We start from the raw sequence: 12,048 nt of genomic DNA on the forward strand, positions 1-12,048 counted from the left end.
GGGTACCAAAATGTGAGGAAATTGTCTTGGTTCTGCAGAAAGATTCACATTGGTTCATAGAATTATAGAAGATTAGGGTTGGAAGAGACCTCAGGAAGTCATCTAGTCCAAGCCCCTGCTCAAAGCAGGACCAACACCAACTAAATCATCCCAGACAGGGCTTTGTCAAGCTGGGCCTTAAAAACCTCTAAGGATGGAGATTCCACCACCTCCCTAGGGGGGAAATATGCTTCCTCTTCTATAGTACTCTCCTCTGCTACAAGAACAGTTTTATGCCTTCGTTATCAACCCTCTGCATACCCATTTCTTGAAGTACAGAAGTGACAGCTCAGGTTTTTTTCCTCCAAGTCCTTTGAAACCCTAGTGTGTGTTGGGTGGTGGAGGGGGTAAAAAAAGTAGTGCAGGGCATTTACGTTATAACACAGATCTTAGTTTCTATGGAGAAACCTGTTGCTACTGTGTAAATTAAGCCATTTTCCTTCTACCTGATCTGTCATGTTTATTTACGGTAAATCCTAACTCACAGGTTAGCTTCAAAATTAAGTTCAAAATACAATCCTGAGGCTAACCTAACTCATGTAAACTGATGGTTTTTGGGGGAAAAAATGTGTGGAGAACTGAGACAATCTGGAAAGATGACCAAATTATTCATCTCATTTAACAATGCAGATTGAGTCTGTCAATTTTTAAGCATTTACATGATCTAGAATGGTGGTATTCTGTATCAGAGCCTTGTTCCTTCAAGGTTATAGTTTTGTTCTCTGTTCTGGCTTATTATATTGGAGGAATGATTTGCTTTTGTACAGTTTGCTAAATTATCTATTGCAAGATACATATGGTCTACTTTGCTGTTTCAATTTAAAGATTATTCAAAGAGTGATAAAACTGTCTTGATGTCCCACTTCCTTAGCATTGTACATGTTATTCACCAGGATTAAGAAATCCATGCTGCTAAATCCATTCACTTTTTATTTTAAAAGAAAGGAGCCTCTACATCCCTCCATTCAGCGTGTGTAATATTTTCATTACAGTATTTTAAGTGTATATTTTAGATAGATCAATCAATGTGTTAGCATGAAAATCCTTTGATGAAGGCTTAGATAACACATGTTTTTGCTGAAGTTTTAACAATGATATTTCTATTTCTATAAAATATATTTGAATTGTTATTATAAAATTAAGGTACCAGTTGCAAACATCTTGGTTATCCTGTAGATCTTTCTTGCAATATTATTCTGATTGTCAGGAATTTCCCCCTGGTTTGGGTTATATCTTTCGTTCTTTTCTCCAGCTAATGTACTTCTCTAATTTTTCTTCATATGATCTATTGATGGGTGTTCCATAGTGTTCAGATTTAGATCCACTTATATTTGCATCTGAAAGGTTTTTGTGTGCTAATTCCTACAAACATCATGTTTGGTTATTTGTAGATAACTTAGGTTTATACTTCTCATGGTCTGTCTCTACATTTCTCTGTGACACCCCTAACAAGTGCACACTAAACTTAGTTCTCATCAGAAAGACTTTTGGTTCTGTCATGTGCTTTTCTACTCTACTAATATTTAGAGAGAAATTTTTCATTTACCTTAGAACACCTTTTTCTGGGATACAGAATTTGATCATTAACTTGGACTAATTTGTTTCTGTTTTTGTATTGATTCTTAAGAGATCTTTAGTTACCATTTTTCTGTAAGCTTCTATCCTTTTCAATTTGCAATTCTCCAATCTTTTTTTAATTCTTATAACAGCCATGCAATTCTGTTTAAATGTCTGCTAGATATCTCTGAGTTTGAGTTCAACTTAAAGGTGATCTGCCAAGGGAAAAAATGGAGTTTGTGTCTTCTATTCCTTTTTTGATGTATGATATAAAGAAGCCCTGAAATGAGTTCCTTTTTTTTTGTTTAAGTTGTTTTAAAGTTGTGTGTGTTTGTTTTTACATTAAAAATTGAAGTCTTGTCTCAGCTGATGGCTTGAGAATCTGTGAAATGGTAATATCACAGTAGTCAAGAGAATGTAAATTGAACAATTGGGAGGGTAAGAGACTTTTACTCAGACTTTCAATAAACCCTGTGTGTGTGAGAGAGCGCGCCTACCTGTTTAACTTGAAATGTCTAACATTTTGATTTAAGGAAGCCTTTGTTAAAGGCTTTAACATCCAGCCCCATAAATAATGATGTTTGAACAAACAAACAAGCATCCCTGAGATCTCCCAGAGGTCTTCCAACAAAAGCAGAGAAGACAAAAAATGACATTCCTGATATTTCTAAGAAAACATAGAAGCAGAAAAGTTAATGATTTAAAAAAAACACCTTTCAGTCATATACCTCATAAAAGACAAGAAGATTACAATTCCAATACTTTTAAATCCATTGTGGATATAATATCTCAAACTCTTCCTCTCCCTTCATTCAGTAACCTCTTTATGTAATATGATATAACAAACACCTTTCTGCACAGAATCTTTTTTCAATTCCTTTGCTTATGTTTATTTTCCTATTTACAGGTTAAACTATTGGGTTTTCATTTTCTCCACATGGTGGAATTCTCTCTCCTTATAACATAACAAGGCATAACAAGTGGGGTTCCGCAGGGGTCTGTTTTGGGACCGGCTCTGTTCAATATCGTCATTAACGACTTAGATATTGGCATAGAAAGTACGCTTATTAAGTTTGCGGATGATACCAAACTGGGAGGGATTGCAACTGCTTTGGAGGACAGGGTCATAATTCAAAATGATCTGGACAAATTGGAGAAATGGTCTGAGGTAAACAGGATGAAGTTTAACAAAGACAAATGCAAAGGGCTCCACTTAGGAAGGAAAAATCAGTTTCACACACACAGAATGGGAAGAGACTGTCTAGGAAGGAGTATGGCAGAAAGGGATCTAGGGGTTATAGTGGACCACAAGCTAAATATGAGTCAACAGTGTGATGCTGTTGCAAAAAAAGCAGACATGATTCTGGGATGTATTAACAGGTGTGTTGTGAGCAAGACACGAGAAGTCATTCTTCCGCTCTACTCTGCTCTGGTTAGGCCTCAGCTGGAGTATTGTCTCCAGTTCTGGGCACCGCATTTCAAAAAAGATGTGGAGATATTGGAGAGGGTCCAGAGAAGAGCAACAAGAATGATTAAAGGTCTTGAGAACATGACCTATGAAGGAAGGCTGAAAGAATTGGGTTTGTTTAGTTTGGAAAAGAGAAGACTGAGAGGGGACATGATAGCAGTTTTCAAGTATCTAAAAAGGTGTCATGAGGAGGAGGGAGAAAACTTGTTCACCTTAGCCTCTAAGGATAGAACAAGAAGCAATGGGCTTAAACTGCAGCAAGGGAGGACTAGGTTGGACATTAGGAAAAAGTTCCTAACTGCCAGGGTGGTTAAACACTGGAATAAATTGCCTAGGGAGGTTGTGGAATCTCCATCTCTGGAGATATTTAAGAGTAGGTTAGATAAATGTCTATCAGGGATGGTCTAGACAGTATTTGGTCCTGCCATGCGGGCAAGGGGACTGGATTCGATGATCTCTCGAGGTCCCTTCCAGTCCTAGAATCTATGAATCTTATTCACTGTTTCATTTTAAGGACATGACAGAATACCTTGTTCTTTTTCAATTTCTGTACTTTATCTATACCTGTTGTACAGTACCTGGTAATTGGTCACATTTTTATTTATTAGATGCCAACTGTGTGCTTGAGTGCTGCACAGGGAAAGATCTAATTTTTTCCTTATGGACTTTATATTCTAAATCCGGCAGACAATATAGCTTGTCAAAAGAGCCTTTTCGTACATATATAAAATTCCTGTATACACTTTATACAGAAGTTTCAGAATATAGAGATCAGTACATTTGTTATCTCTTGTAAATTGCCAGACATTATATTGTCATCAATTTATGTCAGTTAGGTTCCTTGTAACTTCCTTGACAAGAGTACTTTTTTCATAGAGCATTCTTTTGCTTAGAAATAGGACTCTCCCAGTCATCTTGCCTCTGATCTTGTATATTCTATATAGGTTTTTATAGTGTGTGTGTGTGTGTGTGAGTGTATTTGTGTGTGTGTGTGTATATATATTTCATATTTATATATAATCTATGAAAGAGAGAGATCCCTCCCTTCCTATTGTGGCTTTGTACAGAAAGCTTGCCTACTCCTCCTGAGGGAGAAAAAGAGGAAATAGAAAATAAGAGTTAATTGTCACAGAAGAATTTGCCTCCCTTCCCAACTTGAGCTTTTAGGTATTCACTTTCCTTCCTTCCGTTGATCTTGAGTCTAGTGCTACTTGCTTTTTCTTCAAAAAGAAGAACAGGAGTACTTGTGGCACCTTAGAGACTAACAAATTTATTAGAGCATAAGCTTTCGTGGACTACAGCCCACTTCTTCGGATGCATATAGAATGGAACATATATTGAGGAGATATATATACACACATACAGAGAGCATAAACAGGTGGGAGTTGTCTTACCAACTCTGAGAGGCCAATTAATTAAGAGAAAAAAACTTTTGAAGTGATAATCAAGCTAGCCCAGTACAGACAGTTTGATAATAAGTGTGAGAGTACTTACAAGGGGAGATAGAGTCAATGTTTGTAATGGCTCAGCCATTCCCAGTCCTTATTCAAACCGGAGTTGATTGTGTCTAGTTTGCATATCAATTCTAGCTCAGCAGTCTCTCTTTGGAGTCTGTTTTTGAAGTTTTTCTGTTGTAATATAGCCACCCGCAGGTCTGTCACTGAATGACCAGACAGGTTAAAGTGTTCTCCCACTGGTTTTTGAGTATTTTGATTCCTGATGTCAGATTTGTGTCCATTAATTCTTTTGCGTAGAGACTGTCCGGTTTGGCCAATGTACATGGCAGAGGGGCATTGCTGGCACATGATGGCATATATCACATTGGTAGATGTGCAGGTAAACGAGCCCCTGATGGTATGGCTGATGTGATTAGGTCCTATGATGATGTCACTTGAATAGATATGTGGACAGAGTTGGCATCGGGGTTTGTTACAAGGATAGGTTCCTGGGTTAGTGGTTTTGTTCAGTGATGTGTGGTTGCTGGTGAGTATTTGCTTTAGGTTGGGGGGTTGTCTGTAAGCGAGGACAGGTCTGTCTCCCAAGATCTGTGAGAGTAAAGGATCATCTTTCAGGATAGGTTGTAGATCTCTGATGATGCGCTGGAGAATGTGAATACAAATTTTGTATCCGCGCACACTCTAATTGTAACATCTCCCTTGGAATCAATATGATTTTCGGTATCTTCTTATTTAAAAATGCATGCATTAACAATGATAATATAAATTGAAGATACAATTTTTATAAGTCTGTAGTGAGTAGTGTTGATAGTCTCATGGACTCTAGCTAGTGTCTCTCTCCAAGGGCCTTTTGCAAACCTGAAAACTGCATTTCTTTTTATTTATTTATTTTTCCAAGTGTAAAGTAATTAGCTTATTTTAAACTTAAAACATGACTCTTCAGAATTAATCAGATTCCTGACAAATTTCCTAACCCAAAAATATTGGAAAAATATAACTTTACTGACACTACTTCTCAATTTACCTGAGTGAAGGAATTTACCTTTTGCCCTGATTCTTTTTTTTTTTTTTTTTTTTTTTAAGCTCTTGATGTTGTTGCTAAGAGAATTGTTTTTATAACTCACCTGGTTTTCTGGTGGGGTTGAGTAATTTCACCTATGTTGAATGCTTGTACCCACCAATGATCCATTTAGCCCTTTGGTTTCTTTCTACTTATTTTGATCAAATTTGCAGTCAAAATTCTAATACTTGAGGAATTCATGCAAGCAACTGATGGGAGTTACAGTAGAATATTTAATTGGGTTTTGAGGCTCTCATACAAGACCACCAGAAACTACTCTGACTAATATTCCCCTGGAGAATATAAGTGGTCATTTCAAGTATTGCTTAAAGGTGGACTAGCATACAGTAACTTTTGTGCAATTGTGGTATATGAAGAAACATTGTGACTTCCAATTTTTATACTTTATTTCCTCCTTTGGAGTATTAATATCATGTGGAAAATATCCAAAATTATCCACCTACAATTCAGTGGCTCCAGTTCCTTGATGGAATTATGTGCTTGCAGGAGTTATGTTGGTCCTACAACAGAAAATTCCTAGAATCGTGGCGTCTAAGAATGCAGCTATTATCAAATCTTTTCACCCCATATAATGCCTTTTCTTAACCTGCCTTATAGTATCCTTATGTTTTGGGATAGCTTATTTGGAAAAATGAAACAAGTTTCCAATTAATATAGATCAGAAGCTCTATTCATATATGTTGTTAAAACCCTGTTACTTACCTTTGTGTGCAGACTGGGGTCCTCAAGGCTTCATTACTGCAACTCGGTCTGGAGCTAAATATAACAGTCACACAAATTCTACAGCTAGTTTAGAATACTGCAGCCTGCCTCAGTCATAATTGACATAGGATCTTGTCACTCCTATAATGTGCTCACAAATTCCTCATTAATTTCCAGACCAAATTTAAACTCCCAGTCCTAATCTATAATACTCTGAATTAATTTTAAATTATAAAGACTGCCTTTTTGTCCACAATCCACTGAGGCAGTGTACTCCATAGGGATGTTGAAGCTTGAGAGAGAAGTTTCAGGAGCTGTGGGGCAGTGTGTTCTCTATGGCTTTATTGCAGTTACCGGAGGATGAGAGACTGAGTATGAGCATAACTGTGTTCAGCTCAAAATGAAGGCCACCTTTTTGATAGTTTTTATTCCAGCAATGACATGTATTTAAAACAAAACAAAATGGGAAGGCAGAGATGCTAATTACCTACTTGTTTTTGGCACGTGGATAGCAAGGTGCTAAGATATCAACGTTGCTGAAGAAATGTGATGAGAGAATTAAATATTAATATATTTACTAAATGCCACCTCTATAGTTACATTTCTCTGAGGTTCAGTTTCTGGCCTACTACAAAAATAAGATTTGTGTCTGTGCCTATAGAAGAGAAACATAGTTTTTGCAGAAAGGAAATCACTAAAGCCATACTTAAAAAAAATAGAATTTATCATGTAAGTCTAAATCACTAAAGACATATTTTACATTTATAAAAATGAATGTTATGTAGCTATACAAGAATGATAAAAGGTATTACAAAATGTTATATTCATGTATATAAGGGTTGTAGGAGAAGAGTTCTATATTTGAAAAACACTATTGTCATGTAATTGTACCATTGGGCAGTTTGGTATTGGGGGCAGTGGTACGGTTCATGGTATTTTTACCATGAATAAGTCACACAATCTTTACTAAGGGAGATGCATCCACCTATGATTGACAAGCAGATGGCCAAAAAAGAAAAGTCTCTTTCCACGACGGCTTGCTGCTCCTAACCATAGAAGAACCAGTTTCCATTCCACCTCAGAAAGGAGCTATTGTATAGCCCTTCCCCAAAGAACCTTCTTTTTAATTCAGTAGATGGAAGAAAAAAATGTAAAATGTTGAATTAAGAGGGTCTTTGTCAGCTAATGTCTGCATTTGCCTGCTTCCAGCGATGGCATATTTTGTGCCTGAATTATGTGAGGTGAGACCTCCAGCTCAACATGCAATCCGCTGCTGAGTCTAGTAAAGTGGAGGGGAGGGATAGCTCAGTGGTTTGAGCATTGGCCTGCTAAACCCAGGGTTGGGAGTTCAATCCTTGAGGGGACCTGTCATAACTATAAAGGGAAGGGTAACAGCTCTCCTGTGTACAGTACTATAAAATCCCTCCTGGCCAGAGACTCCAAAATCCTTTTACCTGTAAAGGGTTAAGAAGCTCAGGTAACCTGGCTGACACCTGACCCAAAGGACCAATAAGGAGACAAGATACTTTCAAATCTTGGGCGGGAGGGGGAGGCTTTTGTTTGTGCTCTTTGTTTGGGAAGTTGTTCGCTCTTGGGACTAAGAGGGACCAGATATCAATCCATGCTCTCCAAATCTTTCTGAATAAGTCTCTCATATTTCAAACTTGTAAGTAAACAGCCAGCCAAGGCGTGTTAGTTTCTCTTTGTTTTCTCAACTTGTAAAGGTACCTTTTGCTAGAGTGTTTATCTCTGTTTGCTGTACTTTGAACCTAAGGCTAGAGGAGGGTCCTCTGGGCTCTTTAAGTTTGATTACCCTGTAAAGTTATTTTCCATCCTGATTTTACAGTGATGATTTTTACCTTTTTCTTTAATTAAAAGCCTTCTTTTTAAGAACCTGATTGATTTTTCCTTGTTTTTAGATCCAAGGGGGTTGGATCTTGATCCACCAGGAGTTGGTGGGAGGAAGGAGGGGGGATGGTTAATTTCTCCTTGTTTTAAGATCCAAGGGGTTTGGATCTGTATTCACCAGGGAATTGGTGAAGAGTCTCTCAAGGCTACCCAGGGAAGGGAATTAGCATCGAGAGTGGTGGCAGCGGACCAGATCTAAGCTGGTAGTTAAGCTTAGAAGTTTTCATGCAGGCCCCCACATTTGTACCCTAAAGTTCAGAGTGGGGAAGCAGCCTTGACAGGACCACCTAGGGATCAGAGGCAAAATCAGTTCTTGGTCTGCTAGTGAATGCAGAGGACTGGACTTAATGACCTTTTCGGGGTCCCTTCCAGTTCTATGGATAGGTATATCTCCATTTATTTATTTATTTATTTATTTATTTATAAAGTTAAGAAAATCTATGAGCAAAATTGATTTGAAGGGAGAGCGCAGACAAAAATGTGAATGAAAATTCGGAGCTCTTTAAGAAGAGTTAATTGGATGGCCAAAAGCCATCAAGAAAGAGAACAAAGTTAGCTAAAAGCCCATCCTGGTTCAATAGTGAAACAAAGTCAGCAATTAGAAATAAAATATATATATATAAAACTTGGGGGGAAAAGAGAAATAGAGAGCAATCAGTATAAATTGGAAGTTATGAAATGTAGAAAACTGATAAGGGAAGCTAAAGACAAAAGGGAAAAATCAATGACTAGCAGGGCTAAGGACAATATGGTTTTTTAAAAGTATATTAGGACAAAAGAAATCGTAAGCATAACATAGGCCCATTACTAGATGGGAGTGGTAAAATTTTGAATATTGCAGAAAAGACAGATGGTCAAAATATTTCTGGTATCTTTTTGGAAATAAGCAGGATGATGTACTTATGTGAGGATGATGAAATATTTTTCTGGTCCATTAGTAAGAGCATGTTAAATAATATATACTAGTGATAAATATTTTTAAATTCTCAGCAGGAGACCCACATAACTTGCATCCAAAAGTCCTAAAAGAGTTGGCTGAGGATATCTGGCCTCCTGAAGTTAATTTTCAATAAATCTTGGAATGCTGGCAATTTTCAGATGACTGGAAATGTGCTAATGTTGTGTCTATATTCAAAAAGGGCAGGTTGGATGAGTCAGATAACTATAGGCCTGTTAGTGGAGTGGTAAATGATGATAATAGAGAGTGATCTAGATTGCTTGGTAAACTGTGGGCCATTCAAACTAAATGCATTTTAATACAAGTAAATACAAAGTAATACATCTAGGAACATGGAATTCAGGCCATAGCTACAAAAGGGAATGTGTGTATCCTGAAAAGCAGTGAATTTAAAAAGGATTTAGGGATCATAATGGACAAGCAATTAAACATAAGCTATGGGGAAAGAAGGATAATATGATCCTTGGATGTATAAACATGGAAATAGTGAGTAGGAATAAGGAGGTGATTTTACTTCTGTGAATGGCAGAGGTTCTCAACATGTGGCCTGCGGGCTGCTTGTGGCCCAATTAGAGCTCAGCTGTGTGCTTTAAAAAAAATAATCAAAATTTGCTGCTTCCGGGTCCTGGGAGGGGTGGAGATGGCTGAGAAGGGAGACGGTGCCATGGAGCCCTGCTGGAGTGCTCCCTACCAGCAGGGAAGGTGAAGCAGCTCGCTGTGGTGGGGGAGGAGCTCCCACACTGCAGTGACACACTGTAGGGTTGCCAGATTGGGGGGAGGCGCTGGATCATCAACCCACACCAGCCATGGGTGTAGTTTTGGGGGCATTGCTCCCCACCCCCATTTTCTGCGAGCACTGAGCAGGGTTTGCTCTGCTCAGCCTGTCTTGGAGGAGGAATATTCTGTCCTTCCGGAGCTATGCCAGTTCACTTAGTGCCTCCCCCAGACTGAGTTGGCAGCTCCAGGATACTGCCTCCTGGGTCCAAGTACCCATCGTTGTCCTCTTCTATGTGTGCTGAGTCCTGTTTCTGTACAGTGGTGAGTGCCTGTGTGGGGCAGGGCAAGGCAGTGAGGAAGGATGAGGGATGGGATAGGGCAGGGGGAAGAGACGGTGAGGCCTCATCTGGAATACTGTGTCCAGTTTTGGGCCCCACACTACAAGAAGAATGTGGAAAAATTGGAGAGAGTCCAGCGGAGGGCAACAAAAATGATTAGGGGTCTGGAGCACATGACTTATGAGGAGAGGCTGAGGGAACTGGGATTGTTTAGTCTCCAGAAGAGAAGAATGAGGGGGGATTTGATAGCAGCCTTCAACTACCTGAAGTGGGGTTCCAAAGAGGATGGAGCTCGGCTGTTCTCAGTGGTGGCAGATGACAGAACAAGGAGCAATGGTCTCAAGTTGCAGTGGGGGAGGCCCAGGTTGGATATTAGGAAACACTATTTCACTAGGAGGGTAGTGAAGCACTGGAATGCGTTACCTAGGGAGGTGGTGGAGTCTCCTTCCTTGGAGATTTTTAAGGCCCGTCTTGACAAAGCCCTGGCTGGGATGATTTAGTTGGGAATTGGTCCTGCTTTGAGCAGGGGGTTGGACTAGATGACCTCTTGAGGTCCCTTCCAACCCTGATATTCTATGATTCTATGATTCTATGAAGGGGATGAGGGAATAGGGTAGGAGGGAGGAGCAGAGGACAGTGTGGAGAGGAAAGGGGTTGGGGTGGGAAGATGGAGGGGAGGTGGACAGGGGGGAGGGATGGAGCAGGGGATAGTGGGGAGACGAAAAGGAGGAGGGGAATGGGGCAGGGGGAAGAAAAGAGGATGACCGAGTGCCATCGCTGGGGGACTGCCTCCTCGCTTTTGGCTGTCCGTGCCAGAGGCATCTGGAAAAATGGGGGGGAGGTACATGGTCCCCCCCGCCCCACAACAGCTACATGTCGCCTCTCGGGGGGATGACCATGCTCCAGGCTGCAGTGTATTCTGGAATGCCTGCAACAGACAGCACCCTCCAGCCCATCCCCTGCTGGCCATGTTCAGATCCAGAGCTCACAGCCAGAGCAGGAGGCTACCTGTCACTGGGTGGAGGGCTGTTGCGGGGTGTAAATTTGTCACGTGGGCAGCTTCTCATGGCTCACGGGGTGGGATCACCTCTGCCCCTGACTGTCTGGGCGCAGGCATCAAGGGATGTGCCCGACTGGCCAGCCACAGCAGGCAGGGTTGTATATATATTGCGTGGATGCAGCCCACATAATATATAGAGAACTGCATATGCGGTCCACAGTAGTAAATAGGTTGAGTACCACTGGTGTATGATATTGGTGAGACAATACTGGAATATTCCATACAGTTGGGGTTTAATAAGGATGTTGAAAAACTGGTGAGGGTGCACAAAATGATTTGAGGGTTCAAGAAATGGCTAAACAATGAGAAACTTAAAGAGCTCAATCTGTTTAGCTATGAAAAAGAAGGTTGAGAGGTGACTTGGTTACAGTGTATAAGTACCTTTTATGGGAAGAAAATACAGGGTCCTAAAAGGCTCTTTAATGTAGCAAAGAAAGGGGTAACAAGCCAAACAAATTCAAATTGGAATTTAGGCTCAGATTTTTATCAATGAAGTTGATTAATCATTGGAACAAACCAACAAGGGAAATGGTGAATTCTCATCTCTTGATGTGTTTGAATCAAGACTGGATGTCTTTCTGGAAGTTCTAAGATCTACTTTAGTCAAACACAAGTTATTGGACTCAATATAGGTGTAGCTGGGTGAAACATAATGGCCTATGATTAAGGCTGCATGCCTGTCACAGAGATCACGGGAGTCACAGATTCTGTGACCTCTGTGACTTCTGCAGTGGCCAGTGTGGCTGGCTCTGGGGTTGCCCGA

General features: G+C 40.0%; 1 protein-coding gene across 2 annotated transcripts in view; it reads left to right on the top strand.

Moving 5' to 3' along the window:
* Window positions 1-12,048, top strand: part of KHDRBS3 (KH RNA binding domain containing, signal transduction associated 3) — a 215,705-nt gene that overhangs the window by 119,539 nt on the left and 84,118 nt on the right. The window lies entirely within an intron of this gene.

This window comes from Trachemys scripta, chromosome 2 (genome assembly GCF_013100865.1).
Source record: "Trachemys scripta elegans isolate TJP31775 chromosome 2, CAS_Tse_1.0, whole genome shotgun sequence".
Lineage (NCBI taxonomy): Eukaryota > Metazoa > Chordata > Testudines > Emydidae > Trachemys > Trachemys scripta.